The sequence below is a fragment of the Muntiacus reevesi genome, chromosome 17, assembly GCF_963930625.1.
Source record: "Muntiacus reevesi chromosome 17, mMunRee1.1, whole genome shotgun sequence".
Lineage (NCBI taxonomy): Eukaryota > Metazoa > Chordata > Mammalia > Artiodactyla > Cervidae > Muntiacus > Muntiacus reevesi.
Window position 1 is genome coordinate 30,652,687 of NC_089265.1, and position 17,272 is coordinate 30,669,958.

General features: G+C 33.8%; 1 long non-coding RNA gene across 1 annotated transcript in view; it reads right to left on the reverse strand.

The window, feature by feature from the left end:
* Positions 1-11,423: 11,423 nt before the first annotated feature.
* Positions 11,424-17,272, reverse strand: part of LOC136148675 (uncharacterized) — an 86,628-nt gene continuing 80,779 nt past the window's right edge. The window contains exon 3 of the long non-coding RNA XR_010659548.1: positions 11,424-12,352. This is a non-coding gene — a long non-coding RNA (uncharacterized lncRNA). The remainder of the gene's footprint in view (positions 12,353-17,272) is intronic.

Here is a 17,272-nt window from a genome sequence, read left to right on the forward strand (position 1 = left end):
AGACCCATATATATGCTGTCAAAAAGAAACACACTTCAGACCTAAAGTCATATAAAGATTGAAACTGAGAGGATGGAAAAATATGTCCCATGCAAACAGGAAGCAAAAGAAAGCTCGAGTAGGAACACTCATATCAGACAAAATAGACCTTAACAAAGAATATTACAAGAGATAAGGAAGGATATTACATAATGATCAAGGGATCAGTCCAAGAGGAAGACGTAACAATTGTGAATACCTATGCACCCAACATAGGAGCACCTCAATACATAAGACAAACACTAACAGACATAAAAGGAGACATTGACAGTAACACAATAATAGTAGGAGACTTTAATACCCCACTCACACCAATGGACAGATCATCAAAACAGAAAATTTATGAGGAAACACAAGTATTAAATGATATATTAGATGAGATGGATTTCATTGATATCTTCAGGACACTCCATTCAAATGCAGAAGAATACACGTTCTTCTCAAGTGGACATGGAACATTCACCAGGATAGATCACATCTTGGGTCAAAAATCAAACCTCAGTAAATTAAAAAAAAATAAAATCGTATCAAGCACTTTCTCTGACCACAATGCTGAGAGATTATATATCAATTATTAAAAAAAAAAAAAATAAAAAGTAAGAAACACAAACACATGGAGATAAAACAACACATTTCTAAATAGCCAAAAGGATAGTGAAGAAATCAAAAGGGAAATAAAAAAAATTTTTCTAAAAACAAATGACAATGAAAACTCAAAACATGGGATGCAGCAAAAGCAGTTGAAAGGGGGAAGTTTATAGTAATACAATCCTCCTTCAGGAAATAAGAAAAACATCAAATTGACAACCTAATTTTACACCTAAAAAAACTGGAAAAGGAACAAAAAAGCCCCAAGTTAATAGAATACAATAAATCATAAAGATCCAAACAGAAATAAATGAAAAAGAAATGAAAAACAATAGTAAAGATTAATAAAACTAAAAGCTGGTTCTTTGAGAAGATAAGCAAAACTGACAAACCTTTAGCCAGACTCATCAAGAAAAAAAATAAAAGAATCAAATGAACAAAATTAGAAATGAAACAGGAGAGGTTACAGCAGACAATGCATAAATACAATGGATTATAAGAGACTACTGTGAACACCTATATGGCAATAAAATAAATAACCTGGAAGAAATGGACAGATTCTTAGAAAAGTTCAATCTTCCAAGACTGAACCAGGAAGAAATAGAAGTTACGAACAACCCAATTACAAGCACTGCAATTGAAGCTGTGATCAAAAATCTCCCAAAAAATAAATGTCCAGGACCAGATAGCCTCACAGGAGAATTCTATCAAATTTTAGAAAAGAGTTAATGCCTATCCTTCTAAAAGTCTTTTAAAAGTGTGAAGGAAGAACACTTTCAAACTCATTCTACAAGCCACCATCATCCTGATATCAAATCCAGACAAAGACAACTCAAAAAAGGAAAACCACAGGCCAGTATCACTGATGAACATAGATGCAAAAATCCTCAACAAATTTTTAGCAAACAGAATTCAACAACACATCAAAAAGTTCATACACCATGATCAAGTTGGGTTTATACCAGGGATGGAAGGATTCTTCAATATATGAAAATCAATCAATGTGATACACCATATTAACAAATTGAATGATAAAAACCATATGATAATCTCAATAGATGCAGAAAAAGCCTTTGACAAAATTCAGCACCCATTTATGATTAAAACTCTTCAAAAATGGGCATAGAAGGAACCTACCTCAACATAGTGAAGGCCATTTATGATAAACCTGCAGCAAACATTATTCTCAATGGTGAAAAACTGAAAGGATTCCCCCTAAGATCAGGAACAAGACAAGGATGTTCAATTTCTACACTGTTATTCAACACAGTTCTGGAAGTCCTAGCTACAGCAATCAGAGAAGAAAAAGTAATACAAGGAATCCAGATCAGAAGAGACTTAAGGCTTTCACTGTTTGCAGATGACATAATACTGTATATAGAAAACCCTAAAGATAGTATCAGAAAATTACTAGAGCTAATCAGTGAATTTAGCAAAGTAGCAGGATACAAAAATCATTACACAGAAATCACTTACATTTCTATATGCTAACAATGAAAAATCAGAGAAATTAAGGAATCAATCACATTCACCACTGCAACAATAGGAATTAAATATCTAGGAATAAACTTACCTAAGTAGACAAAAGAACTGTACACAGAAATTTCTAAGACACTAATGAAAGAGATCAAAGACGACATAAACAGATGGAGAGAGATTCCATGGTCCTGGGTAGGAAGAATCAATATTTATTGTGAAAATGACTATACTACCAAATGCAATCTACAGATTCAATGCAATCTCTATCAAATTACCAATGGCTTTCATGGAACCAGAACAAAAAATTTCACAATTCATATGGAAACACAAAAGACCCCGAATAGCCAAAACAGTTTTGGGAAAGAAGAATGGAGCTGGAGGAATCAACCTTCCTGACTTCAGATTATCTACAAAGCTACAGTCATCAAGACAGTATGGTACTGGAACAAAAACAGATATATAGATCAATGAAATAAAATAGAAAGCCCAGAAATAAATCCATGCACCTATGGGTACCTCATTTTTTACAAAGGAGGCAAGAATATACAGTGCTATAAAGATAGCCTCTTCAATAAGTGGTGCTGGGAAACTGGAATGCTACATGTAAAAGAATGAAATTAGAACAGTTCCTAACACCATACACAAAGATAAACTCAAAATGGATTAAAGATGTAAATGTGAGACCAGAAACTATAAAACTCTTAGAGGAAAATATAGGCAGAACACTCGATGACATAAATCAAAACAAGATCCTCTATGACCCATCTCCTAGGATAACAGAAATAAAAACAAAAGTAAACAAGTGGGAGGGACCTGATCAAACTTAAAAGCTTTTGCACAGCAAAGGAAAACTATAAGCATGGTGAAAAGACAACTCTCAGAATTGGAGAAAATAATAGCAAATGAAACAACTGACAAAGGATTAATTTCCAAAATATACAAGCAGCTCATACAACTCAATACCAGAAAACAACCCAATCAAAAAGTGGGAAAAAGACCTAAACAGACATTTCTCCAAAGAAGACATACTGATGGCTAACAAACGTATGAAAAGATGGTCAACATCGCTCATTATTAGAGAAATGCAAATTAAAACCACAATGATATATCACCTCACACTAGTTAGAATGGCCATCATCAAAAAGTCTACAGACAAGAAATCCTGGAGAGGGTGTGGAGAAAAGGGAATTCTTTTGCACTGTTGGTGGAATGTAAATTGATACAGCCACTATGAAGACATTATGGAGATTCCTTAAAAAAAACTAGGAATAAAACCACCATATGACCCACCAATCCCACTCCTAGGCATATCCCCTGAGGAAACCAAAATTGAAAAAGACACATGTATCCCATTGCTCACTGTAGCACTATTGACAGTAGCTAGAACATGGAAGCAACCTAGATGTCTATCAACAGATGAATGGATAAAGTGGTGGTGGTACTTATACACAATGGAATACTACTCAGCCATAAAAAGGAACTCGTTTCAGTCAGTTCTAATGAGGTGGATGAATCTAGAACCAATTATACAGAGCGAAGTAAGTCAGAAAAATAAATATTGTATTCTAATGCATATATATGGAATATAGAAAAATGGTACCGCAGAATTTATATACAGGGCAACGGTGGAGAAACAAACATAGAGGTTAGACTTATGGACATAGGGAGAAGGGAGGAGAGGGTGAGATGTATGGAAAGAGTATCATGAAAACTTACATTACCATATGTAAAATAGATAACCAATGGGAATTTGCTGTATGGCTCAGGAAACTCAAAACAGGGGCTCTGTATCAACCTAGAGGGGTGGGATGAGGAGGGAGATGGGAGGGAGGTTCAAAATGGAGGGGGTATATGTATACCTATTCCTGATTCATGCTGAGCTTTGACAGAAAATAAAATTCTGTAAAGCAATTATCCTTCAAAATTAATTTAAAAAATGAAAACAAAATGATTAAAAAATACATGGACCAGCAGTTCTAACAGGGAAGTTTATAAAGATATGCCTACCTCAAGAAACAAACAAACAAACAAAAAAACAAAAAATATCACCCCAATACAAAACCTGACCTTATACCTAAAGTAATCAGAAAAAGTACAACAACATCACACCGAGTAGAAATAAAATAGACACTTAAAGTCATAGAGAGAAAAAACATCCAATTAACAGTTGATTCTACGTAAACACAAAATCACTAAACCTTTAGCCAGAATCAAGACAAAGAGACAATCAATAAATGGAGAGATGACAACTATACCATAAAAATATAAAGAGTCATAAATGATTACTATGAAAAATAAGTCAATAAAATGGATAACCTAAAAGAAAGAGATAAATCCCTAGAATATGCAATCTCCCAAGACTGAACCAAGGCAAAATAGAAAATAGAAATAACAATTGCCAACAAAGAAATTGAATCAGTAACAACAACAAAAAAAATCTCCCAAAGAAAAAAGTCCAAAACAAGACAGCTTCACAGGTTAATTCTACCAAACATTTAGAGAAGAATTAACATTTATTTTTTTCAAACTATTCCAAATATTGCAAAGGAAGGACCACTTTTGAACTCATTCTGCAAGGCAACATCACGCTGATTTCAAAGTCACCCAAAGAAAAATGTTACAGGCCAATATCACTGATGAACATAAGGGTAAAAGCCCTCAAAGAAGTATTGACATACCAAATTCAGCAATACATTAGATCATACATCATAATCAACTGGGATTTAGCCCAAGGATGCAAGAAAATGTATGTATGGAACATATTTCAACATAAAAAAGGTCATATATGACAAGCCCACAGCTAACATCATACTCAACAGTGAAAAATTGAAAGCATTTCCTCTAAGAGCAGGAACAAGAGTGCCATTCTCACTACCTATATTCAACATAATTTTGAAATCCTAGTCACAGCAATCAGAAGAAATAAAAGAGGTCCAAATTTGAAAGGGAGAAGTAAAATTTTCACTGTGCTGATAACATATCATTTAGAAAATCCTAAAGATGTTACCAGAAAACTACTAGAACTCATCAATAAATTTGGTAAAGTTGCAAGATACAAATCTAATACACTTAATTAATACATTTAATATAGAAATGTCTTATATTTCTATACATTAACAGCAAACCATCAAAAAGAAAATTTAAGAAAATAATTCCATTTAGAATTACATCAAAAAGAGTAAAATACTTAGGAATAAATCTAAGAGGGTAAAATACCTCTACTTCAAAACTGTAAGCCACTGATGCAAAAAACTGAAAAAGACACAGATGGAAAGATACTGTGTTCAAAGATTAGAATAATTTATATTGTTTAAAGACAGTACAGATTCAGTATAATCCTTATCAAAATACCAACAGTATTCTTCACAGAAGTAGAACTAATAATTCTAAAATGTATGTGGAAAAATGAAAGATTGCCACAAAATTTCTCAGGGGTGGGTGCGGGGGTGGGAGCAAAGCTGGAGATAACATACACATACATGCATGAGTGCATGCAATGGAATACTACTTATCTAAAAGAAAAAAAAAATTTCCAACAGCAAGGATGAACTGGGAAGGTACTATGCTTAATGAAATAATTCAAACAGAGAAACATAAATACTGTATATTTTTGTTTTTGTGTGAACTCCAAAAAATTTTTTAAAAAATGACTATGACAAAACAGAATCAGACTCACAGACAGATACAGAGAACAAACCAGTAGTTAAGAGAGGAAGAGGAGGAGAGGGAGGAGCAAGATAGAGAAAGGGAATCTAGGTTAGTAAGATTCAAGGATATAATGCAGTGCACAAGGAATATACTCAATATTTTATAATAACTTTAAATGGAGTATAATATGAAATATTAAAATCACTGTGCTGTATATTTTAAAACTAAAAAACATTGTAAATCAACTTTACTTCGGTTTAAAAGAAAATACAAAACTGAAACATACCTCATAAAAACATGTCAAGATCTGTATGCTAAACTTAAACAGAGTGATTGCTGAAATAGAAGACTTCTATTAGATTCAGAGACTCCTAACATACTGATAAAATACCCAGGAAAACAATTTTAAAATATCTGTCATTCCAAGAAACACAAAATCACAACTGGAATGAGAAAAGACAGCTGATATCAACGCCAAGAGAAATCAGATGGTGGAATTATACAACAAGGATTTTAAAACAGCAATGATAACAAAATTTAAACAAGAAACTGCTAATCTTCTGTAACAAATAAAAATAAATATCCAAAACAAGAATTTTAAGGATGAAAAGGAAATTATAAAACTGAAAAACACTTACACTTAAAAAAGAAAAATAATTGGGTCTAAGCATAGAGATGACATAATCAGTGGACCTGTCATCAGATCAATAAAATATACCCAACTGGAACATTAAAGAGTGGGTAAAATTTAAAAAATACATCCTCTACGATTTATAGGACAGTAAAAAACAGCATTCACACCATTAGAGTCTCAGAAGGTGAGTAAATACAAAGTTGCTGATATAATGACTGAGCTCAAATTTAGTGAAATTTATAAACCTACAGATTACAGGAACCAAGAAATACCACAAATAGGACAAACTGAAATAAATCCATACTGAGATACAGCAAAATTAAACTTCTGAAAACTAAATAAAAGTAATCTTGAAAACAGTCAAATAAGACATTACCTATAGGAGAACCCTAGTTCAGGTTACATTAAATTTCTCATTTGAAATCAGAGAGTAAGTGGCACAACACTTTTTAATCACTGAAAAGTAAGAAATAAGAACTGCCAATTTCATCTTTCAAGAATATTCTTCAGGAATGAAGGTGTCTAAATAAAGACCATCCAAATGAGAATGAGCAAAGCTATTTGTTCAGAGCTTGTTATATAGCAAGTGAGTCTGACAACATTGGTTACATTTGGCAGAGACTCCAAGAAATTAAAAACTTCATAATGGCAAAAAGAGAAGCCTTCAGGTAGTCCCTAATTGAAAACTGTTGACATGGGGAAACTAGAGGCAGGTTAACTAGTAGCAGGGGATCCTAAATGATTAGTTAGAAAAACACACTTGGTTTTTTCCACTTGGTCCTACATTGGAATCAGGGACAAAAAAAAGCTGTCAGTTATTGATCAAGTCTTGACTGGGGCTGTCTGCTACAGATGTTGTGGTATGGATTCCTAGACTCATCACTACATATTATCGGTAGAGTTCTATCTTAAAATACTGCATGCCTGTTGTCTAGATATTCAATCTCTCAAAGGAAAAACAAAGCCATTCTTAGATGAAGGAAATTAAAAAACCTACTGTTGAAGAAAGACTAAGGAAATTCTTCAGAAACAAAATGATAGAAGATGAACTCTCAAAGGATCAGAAAGAAAAAAACAATGGAAAGAGTATAAATATAAGTACATGTAATAGACATGTAGTAGACTATTTCCATCAGGTTTCTGAATATACTTATACAAATAAAATTCAAAATAACAACTGATATCAAAGCAAAGATATTTAAAAAGTGGCAAATATAAAGGAACCAAAACGGAAATAAAGTTTTTACCCTTCATTGGAAGTGGTAAATTTATAGCAGTAGACTGGCTCTGTGTGTATGTGTGTGTGTGTGTGTGTGTGTGTGTGTGTATCTTCATACTAGGAAAACTATATAAGCAATATAATTAAAACATACCACAAATTCATAATCATGAATCCTAGAAAATGTTTTATAATTCACAATAAAGGAGAATCAGAAACACAGGAAACAAATATGAAATGAATAATAAAATAATTGAGAAAATTAGTAAAAGTCATGAACCAATATTTCCCATAAATGAGTACACATGGCAAATATGTGAAAAAAAGGCTCAACATCAGTAGCCATCAGAGATATGAATGGCTATGTGACTTTTTAAGCACAATGAGGCAGCAGTTTACACCTATCAGAATGGCTAAAATAAAAACTAGTGACAATACTAAATGCTGGCAAGTACACAAGGAAACTGAATCACTCATACATTGCTGGTGGAAAGATAAAAATGGCACAGACATTTTAGAAGACAGTTAGGCAGTTTCTTCTAAAACCAGGCACATGATCAATCTAAGTCTAGCAATTTTGTCTTGAATATTATCTCAGATAAATGAAAACTCATTTTCATACAAAAACCTATACACAAATGTTCATAGACATTTTACTCAGAACAGCCACACACTGTCAACACTTTATACATTATTGAGTGAGTGAGTGGCTAAACAAGCTGTAGGACATCTGTATTATTCAGCAATAGAAAGGAACAAACTCCTGATGTGCTCAACAACTTGGATGGATTTCAAAGGAATTATGCTGAATGAAAAAAATCTCAAAATATTACATCCCAAATGATTTCATTTGTGACATTTTTGAAGTGACAAAATTATAGAGATTGAGAACAAGTTAGTGATTTCAAGATTTAGGAAGGATTGTGAATGGGAGGAAGGTGATTATAAAAAGGAAAGGAAGAGTCCCATTATTAAGATAGCGGAATGGTAGAGTCTGGCCTCCATTCCCCACACAGATATCAACAATTAGACAGCTAACCATGACCATAAAACAGTTCTTTGAGAATTTGGGAATCTGCTTAGGAAACTTCAGCAATGCTGTGGAACAAAAATCTTGAGAACCACCACCTAAAAATATGAAGAATACCTTATTTTCCTGCAGCATCTCATCACCCATGCCAGCATTACCCAATGCCAAGAAGAGACTCCTTAACTAGGCAAAGCTCCCCTCATCTTACGACTTTTAATTTAGCTACAAAACAGCAAAACTGAGACATAAGTGAGATGGCTAGGAGTAAGGAAGAAAAACAGGGATTACCAATATTAGCCAAACAATGGGAATGATCACAGTTCTCAGGCATCTACTCTGTAGACAACTCTCGAGTTTCTGTCACTGAAGACAGGCAAGAGTCATCACTGGCATCCCAGACTCCCTGCAGATTTCACCACTTATCACCCCACAGGTATTTGTGTATACTTCTGCCAGCAATCTAAGTCCCTCCCTGCTCCCTCCCAACTTCCTTACTAGAAACCAGGACCCATATAGGCAGCCATCCCATACCTCTGCATCTATGAGTATGAGATGCCAATCTAGACCACCACAGCTGATTGCGATCTATAGCTAGAATGAACCACTGAAAAAGGAAAAGATGAAATAAAGATGATTTCACACATATACAAGCTATAATACATCACTAGTAAGACTTCAGTACAAGAGAATTCAAAGGCCTAAGACTTCAGGTCTAAGTACTATAATACCAGATAAAAAAGCTACACAGATGGAAATGCAGAGCACCAGAAATGACAAGTATGTGTGTACATTTTCTCTATCTCTCTTCTTTAACCTATCTGAAGTTTAAATTATCTTCATGGTACAAGGTCATAAATTTGGAGTTAGAATGAAAAACCTGAATTAAAATTATGGCTCTACCACACACTAGCCATGTGATCTTTAGCAAGTCTCAAATATCGTTTTACCATCTAGAATTAAGGTGTCAATACTGTTCTGAAATTATCAGGTACACAGATGAGGAAATATATGTAGAAGCAGGTGGCATATTATCATATCAATAATAGTTAATCCTTAAATATAGCTATATTTTCTTTCTTAGTCCAAGATTTTGTCTTCATAGTCTTTCTCCCATATAACCATGTGATTACTGAGATGCTGAGTATTTTACTTAAACTCATTTCAATGTCATCCAACTTTCTAGTATTAAACTTTAGATTATTATCTTATTTCATGTAGTTTCAAATAAGATTTCTCTGAATTTATGGATTATATTTAGCAACAACAAATAAATTATTTTCTTGAAGCATCTCTGAAACATTTGTGTTGACTTGTGTGTTCATTCCTGTGCTATCACCATTTTAGGTCAACTAATTGATGCACTGAAAGACTAGGTATACTGCTAGATGTGGTAGTATATATAATAGAATATTACTCAGCCATAATAAAGAATGAAATAATGCCATTTATACCAATATGTCATTGTCATATTGCTAGAGATTGTCATACTGAGTGAAGTCAGACAGAGAAAGACCATATGATATTGTTTATATGTGGAATCAAAAAAAAAAAAAGAAAAAAGTATAAATGAACTTATCTACAGAACAGGCACAGAATCACAGATGTAGAAAACAAACTATGGTCACCAGAGGGTGAGGGAGAGGGATAAATTGGGAGATTAGGATTGACATACCACACACTACTATATATAAAATAGATAATAAATAAGGATCTACTATATAGCACAGGGAACTCTACCTAACATGCTGTAATGGCATTTCTGGGAAAAGAATCTTAAAAGTGTGAATAAATGCACAACTGATTCACTTTGCTATACACCTGAAACTAGGGGCTTCCCTAATAGCTCAGTTGGTAAAGAATCTGCCTGCAATGCAGGAGACCTCAGTTCGATTCCTGGGTCAGGAAGATCCCCTGGAGAAGGGAAAGGCTACCCACTCCAGTATTCTGGCCTGGAAAATTCCATGGATACAGTCCATGGGATCTCAAAGTATCGGACATGATTGAGCGACTTTCACTTCATACACCTGAAACTAACACAACATTGTATTAACATATCAACTATATTCTAATAATTTTTTAAAGTGCTAGTCTTACCATGAAAAAAATAAAATCATAAATAGAAGGATTATGATAATCTTATCTATCTGCATAGGTTACAAGGGACAGTTTGCTGTTACTGATGGCTATATCAGTCATTGCATTAAAGAATTTGAGTTAGGTAGAAAATACACCATCAAGATTATAGATTGTCCTTTGATGGCAGCGTTTTTGTTTGGGCCAAATTATGGTATAAACAAATGTCAATTTCACAATTCGGTTTACTGAACACTTAAAATTCAATTATATAAATATTAATTAATCAACTTTATGTTATGTACCATGATTAATATAAATTACCATGTAACTACATAAAGTATGTAAGTTTTCAGGCCTTAAGAAGCCCAATGTCTCAGGCTTGAAAGAAAGCAACCTTTTTTGCTTCCTCTAGCAAATATATTTCCATTTTAGATTCTATTAAATTTAATTTTCATTAAGTTATTTGAGTACTCATACCTTCCTTCTTCAACCTCCCTCAAACAAACAAAAAACAATGAAAGAGAATTGACTGGTACCATTAATAGTGAAAAGGAAAACATAGCTTCCAGTATTATATATTCATATAGGTCTCATAAGAATTAAATTATAATCAATGCTCTACTATTTATTGAAGCATTTCTATATCTGTCAAAACACACTGATATGAATTCAGAATTCAAGTAGTTAAACAAATTTAATTTGTGCTCAGTTTTACATTTTTTTTTTCCTGACAGCTTTTAACTACTCAGTTAATCAGCAAGAGTAGGTGAATACATAAATTAAACAAAAACCAAATAATATCATGATTTAATAGTATTCCTTTTTCTCAGTTGAGGTTATTGAAATTAAAATTCAAACTTTATCCAAATGAATAGTGAATTTCATAGCATTTTCAGATCCACTTTTAAGCTTCTGCCCAGCAGTAGCTAATGCATTTACTCTTTTACAAAAATCAGTAGGACAAGAGATGCAGATGTATTAAATTGTTTTTTAAAGAGAGCATTTTAACTCCGTATGTGAGTTAAAACTTAGCAAATGTTTTATCAGCATTATGCAAATAATTTAATAGTAAATAAGGTCATTCTTCAGGTCTGTATTATATTTCCATGTTTTTAAGAATTGTATTTATAGTCTTTTTATAACTCAGTAATGTCAAGATTGCTTTTCCTTTTGAATCGTATGGTTTTCCCCATGAATTTTAAATTAAATCTATATTTATATCTTATATAATCTCCTCTATAAGCAACACATAATTGCTAACAACAAATAAACAAGTATAATGTCAATAATGCAGAAAAACACAGTTCATATATTTAGTTCTTATGAGGCTGTAGTTCTGCGTAATATTTTAATTCACTGACATATAACAGAGCCTAAATATATGGAGATTTTGAAGACATGAATGGTAACCAAAATTCTCTCCAAATTTGTATAAATCTAATCATCCATTTATTAAAGAATTTTACAAACTACATTAAATAACATCCTATTAGATATATTCAGCAATATGCAAAGTTATAAAAATGGGAACAAAGGTTCTGCACAATCTCTTTATGGTGATATATCCAGATACGGTATGAAAATTCTCAACACATGCAGTGCTTTTTGATTTCTCACGATGACATTGATCTATACCGGTCTGAAAAGAAAGTTAAAATAATAACATCTTGAATGTTTTTGTTTTCCTTCTCATCTCAAAGATACAAGAAACTATTACTATGTCAAAATTATATTTGAAATATTGGACACAAAATACTCTAAATATTTTCCAAATGTATCAACTAAAGAGAATTTTAGATCAGTTGCAGTTAAGGATTTTATTTTTAAAAATTTAACCTACTCATGAATTAAGAACTTACATTAATGTTATAATCTATGGCAATTCTATAGTACATCTAATTTTTTACTTCTGAAAACCCTCACTAGAAACAGTATTATTATTTTCTACTTCTTGCTTTATGAGTTTAGAAGGCAAGCAAGATATGCACAGAAGTGTATTTGATTTTCACTTATGGTTTAGAAAACAGTAAGATGGTGAAATGTATTGATATAAGTCTCTAAGTACAATCAAATTTGATAATCAAATTCCTTTATGCTGACTTTAAATATAGCCTCATTTTTGTCTAAGAATCTTGTTTGTCCAAGGAATTAAGTACAGGAAAAAATACTAGTCATATATGAAAAAAGAAAGGAAAATATACTATGTGAAACATATGGAATATTTTGACCTTTAAGGTAGTTGACTAGAATCTAAATAATGAGTTTCAGCATGTGTCCTATTAGAGCATTAGTTCTTGAGATCTATGTCCTCATGTATATTTTGCGTACTCAGCAGAAAATTATATATTATACTGACACATAAACATTGACTTTCACATGAAATAGAAGAAATAGCTTACTGAAGTTTGTGTGTCTATGTGCATACGAATGCACATATGTGGTGTCTATACAAACACATACACACACATAAACATGGTATGTTTATTTCTGTCCTTCAAAATTTGTAGTGAAAACTGTGTCCTGAGAAAATTAAACAAGTCAGATTCCTCTTTGAACCATCTAGAATGGATTTACACATGTTCCTCATCTGAACAGTGATATAAGATTTGGAAAACTAAAATATCAGAGCATCTTTACCTACCAGCAATTACTAACATAAAAGTTAGAATGATACTAAAATATAGGCATTAGGTGTAACTACCTTCTTTCTTTAAAATAATACATATTTTGCATAGATGCATCATAAAAAGCTGAAGCCAATCATCCTGGAATAATATCTCTATGTATCATAAACTAAAAAGTTCCCTTTATCCTGGGTATGTCCTCTATAAATTACTTTTTATAATCCTAAGTGAAAGTAAAAGTCATTTATCAGTGTCCAACTCTTGCAACCCCTATACAGTCCATGGAATTTTCCAGGCTAGAATAATGGTGTGGGTAGCATTTCCCTTCTCCAGGGGATCTTAGCAACCCAGGGAACAAACCCAGATCTCCCGCATTGCAGGCAGATTCTTCACCAGCTGAGCCACAAGGGAAGCCCAAAAGAATACTGGAATGGGTAGTCTATCCCTTCTCCAGTGATTCTTCCCGACACAGGAGTGGAACCGCCGTCTCCTGCATTGCAGGTAGATCCTTACCAACTGAGCTACCAGGGAATTACATCAAATTTACATGGAGTTTGTTTTTTCTTCAAAAAAAAGCATTTCAATTGAATTTCAAAGGTCAGAATACAAATTCCATTTACATATACTTGTAAAAACATAGTGACATGTTAAAAACATTGTAAAATTGTACAGAACTAAATGCATGCATGCACAAGCACTCTCACACACACACAAGTAGTACTGGTGAAATCTGAATCAGGTGAGTGGGTTGTATTGCTGTCAATTTCCTAATTGTGATATTTACTACAGCTATGTATATCTTACAATTGAGAAATATTGGATAGCAAGTATAGCTGATCTCTCTATATTTTATACAACTGCAAGTTAAACTATAATTATCTCAAAATGAAAAGTTAAAAATCTGATCTATATATAAAATATATAAATATATATCACAATTAAAAGTTAAAAATTCTTTCTATAAGATATTATATATATGATGTGATACATAGAGTTCAAATAATGCCAAAAACCCTCTACATTGCCCATCAAACCTATCCTGTCCTCCTGGTAAACATATCCCTCCCTTAATTCTAAAAGTAGCTACATTAGGTTGTGAAATAAGAATCCATTCATTTGTTTTAAAGTATAATTTGAAGGAGCACCAACAGAGATTCTAGTTCTTTCTGAACTCCCTAACACCTGAATCCATTTGTTCTAAATATACTGGGAAAAGACTCAAAATGAGTTTGTCAGGGTTGTAGTCATACATAATTTTAAGAACATATATTTCAAGCAACAATACAATCCATTTGATACTAATATTAATTCTTTTTTTGTTGTTACCTTTCTTACCTATTCAGATTAAGATCTCCCAGACTCAGCCGCTGAAAGGCACTAGACTTATCCTCTATTTATATGATCATTTCACCTTTAAACTTATTCATGTTCTTTAAAATGAAACCTCATTTCCACCTGAGGTAAATATAGCATTTCTTATTTAATTTTTCTGTTCCTGACGCTCTCTGAACTCCAAATTATTAAGTGCCCACCCACATGATTCAAGAACAAAAATAGTATGCCCTCCTTGATTTGTTGCGATTCCAAGTCCTAGTCTGAGACCCTTTCTTTCTCAGAGTATCTCCCTTCTCCCTTTGGGAAGAGAGATAACCAGATCATGGCTTTACTGATCATATGTACACAGAAAATTCACTTACACTGACCTCCAGCACAGATCATCCTGCTGATATTCCAAACCCAAACAGCCAGTCATCCTGTCCCTCTTGGCTTAGCAGTTAGAAAGAACACTCTGATGCTCTGTGAGACACCTCGTCAAGGAGATACTGAGGCTCTGCCAAATACTTCATTAGATGTATTTATTTAGTTCCCAGGAAGCCTAGCGGCAAACAACCCTCAGCTGTCAGGCCTTTTAAGAACCGATTCATCTGAAACGAGTCAGCACTCCCAGGACCTTTCCCTCCACCCAGCGTAGCTCACATGAAATCACATGTATGAGGGCCTAGCACCCTCACCCTATATGGGGATAACTGTGGAAGTCTATCCAGCATCAGAGAAGTTAGCTGAGATTTTCTGCTGAGATTATATCCCATGGCAACTTTTCTCTTCACCCAGTACTGCTTCTTTATCTTCCAGAGATGGCTCTAAGCTCAGTGAAGCACAATCTGTGGCAATTGGCACCAGGTGTGGCCCAATTTCAGGAAAAAAAATAAAGCTGATTTCTGAAAACGTTTTTGACCAGAATGTGTGGGTTGATAGCCCTAGATGTGTGGGCTGATGGCCAAGAAATGAAGTAATTGACTTGTCCATAGCATGATGAAAGTGAAGGTCACTCAGTTGTGTCCAACTCTTTGCAATCCTAAGGACTATACAGTCCGTGGAATTCTCCAGATCAGAACACTGGAGTGGGTAGCCTTTCCCTTCTCCAGGGGATCTTTCCAACCCAGGGATTTAACCCAGGTCTCCCACATTGCAGATGGATCTTTTAGCTATTCTCAGGCTTCCTATCCAGAAATGGAACCAGGGTCTCCTGCATTGCAGGCAGATTCTTTACTAACTGAGCTATGAGGGAAGCCCATAATAAGATAGCATTGCAGCTTATTTTTCAGTTCTTGTTTAATATCTAACATCCCACACACTTTAAATTCTGGACTATGCTTCTCTCTTACATTGCAGTGCTTTGCACATTCTAGATTCTTATCTGTTGAATGAATTAAAATGTCTTTTGCCATTGCCCCCCCCCCCAAATCTCAATATTGATATCTGCTTAACATGAATTTGAGAGAGCATCTTGAAAAGGCAAAGTATGATGTAACAAACATCTCAGAGATGTATGAGGAAGATAAGATGGGGAAAATTTTGGCAGCCTTCTATGGCACAATTCCTTATGATAGGAGTATTTGGCAGTAGAAGAAAAGAGTTAGCTAATAGCTATTCAACCTCTTTCTAATTGGCTCTTTTGCCCATATCTCCTCCTAACTCCCAGTTGCTTACTTTATGGCCATTTGGGACCATCCCAAAATGTGGAATCTACATGTTAGCAAGTGTTTGAGAGTCAACCAATGGCAGAATTGTCATTAGTGTTTTGAGTAGCATAGTAGAAAAAGTCAAAGACATTTGAGTCAGATTAAAATTAGTTCAACCACTGGGTCTGCAATTTACTAAATGTGTACTGGGTGGTCTTAATTAAACTTCTTAACTTCTCTGAGACTTAGTATGTTATTATCTACTGACTTTCCATGCATAAAAAATACGCACATGCCAAACAACAGGAATGGAGTAAAAGTGTCCTATAGCTGTATACTGGGCTTCCCAGGTGGCCCTAGTGATAAAGAACCCGCCTGTCAATGCAGGAGACATAAGAGGCATGGGTTCCATTCCTGGAGGAGAACATGGCAATCCACTCCAATATTCTTGCTTGGAGAATCCTGTGGACAGAAGAACCTGGAGGGCTATAGTCCATAGGGTCGCAGAGTCAGACATGACTGAAGTGACTTAGCACAGTACACAACATATCTATATACAACGTGTATACACATATGTGTATACATACATACATACTCACACATATTCACTCCACATCTAAGACCAGTATTTCTTCTGCTACCTCTGAATCACTGTAAGACTTGATGAGTAAATTAATTTTTTAAATCACAACTGCCTTTTAACTGCTCATTTTTAACAGAGTGCTAACTGATGTGTCGCAGTGTACTATAATCTACCTTTGACTCTGTGCAAGTGTTTGATGTCTAGGATGTGTGAAATCCTTTTCTGAAGCATTATTTTTACTTGTAAAGTTTTGTACATGTCAATAGACTATAGTTGTGTTGTGTTCAACTTTGTATTGATATTTAACAGCTTCACTCTACATTATCTGTGTTATCACACATAAATAATAGAGGGTACTTTCATTTTATCTTTCTTTTAAAATTACCTTT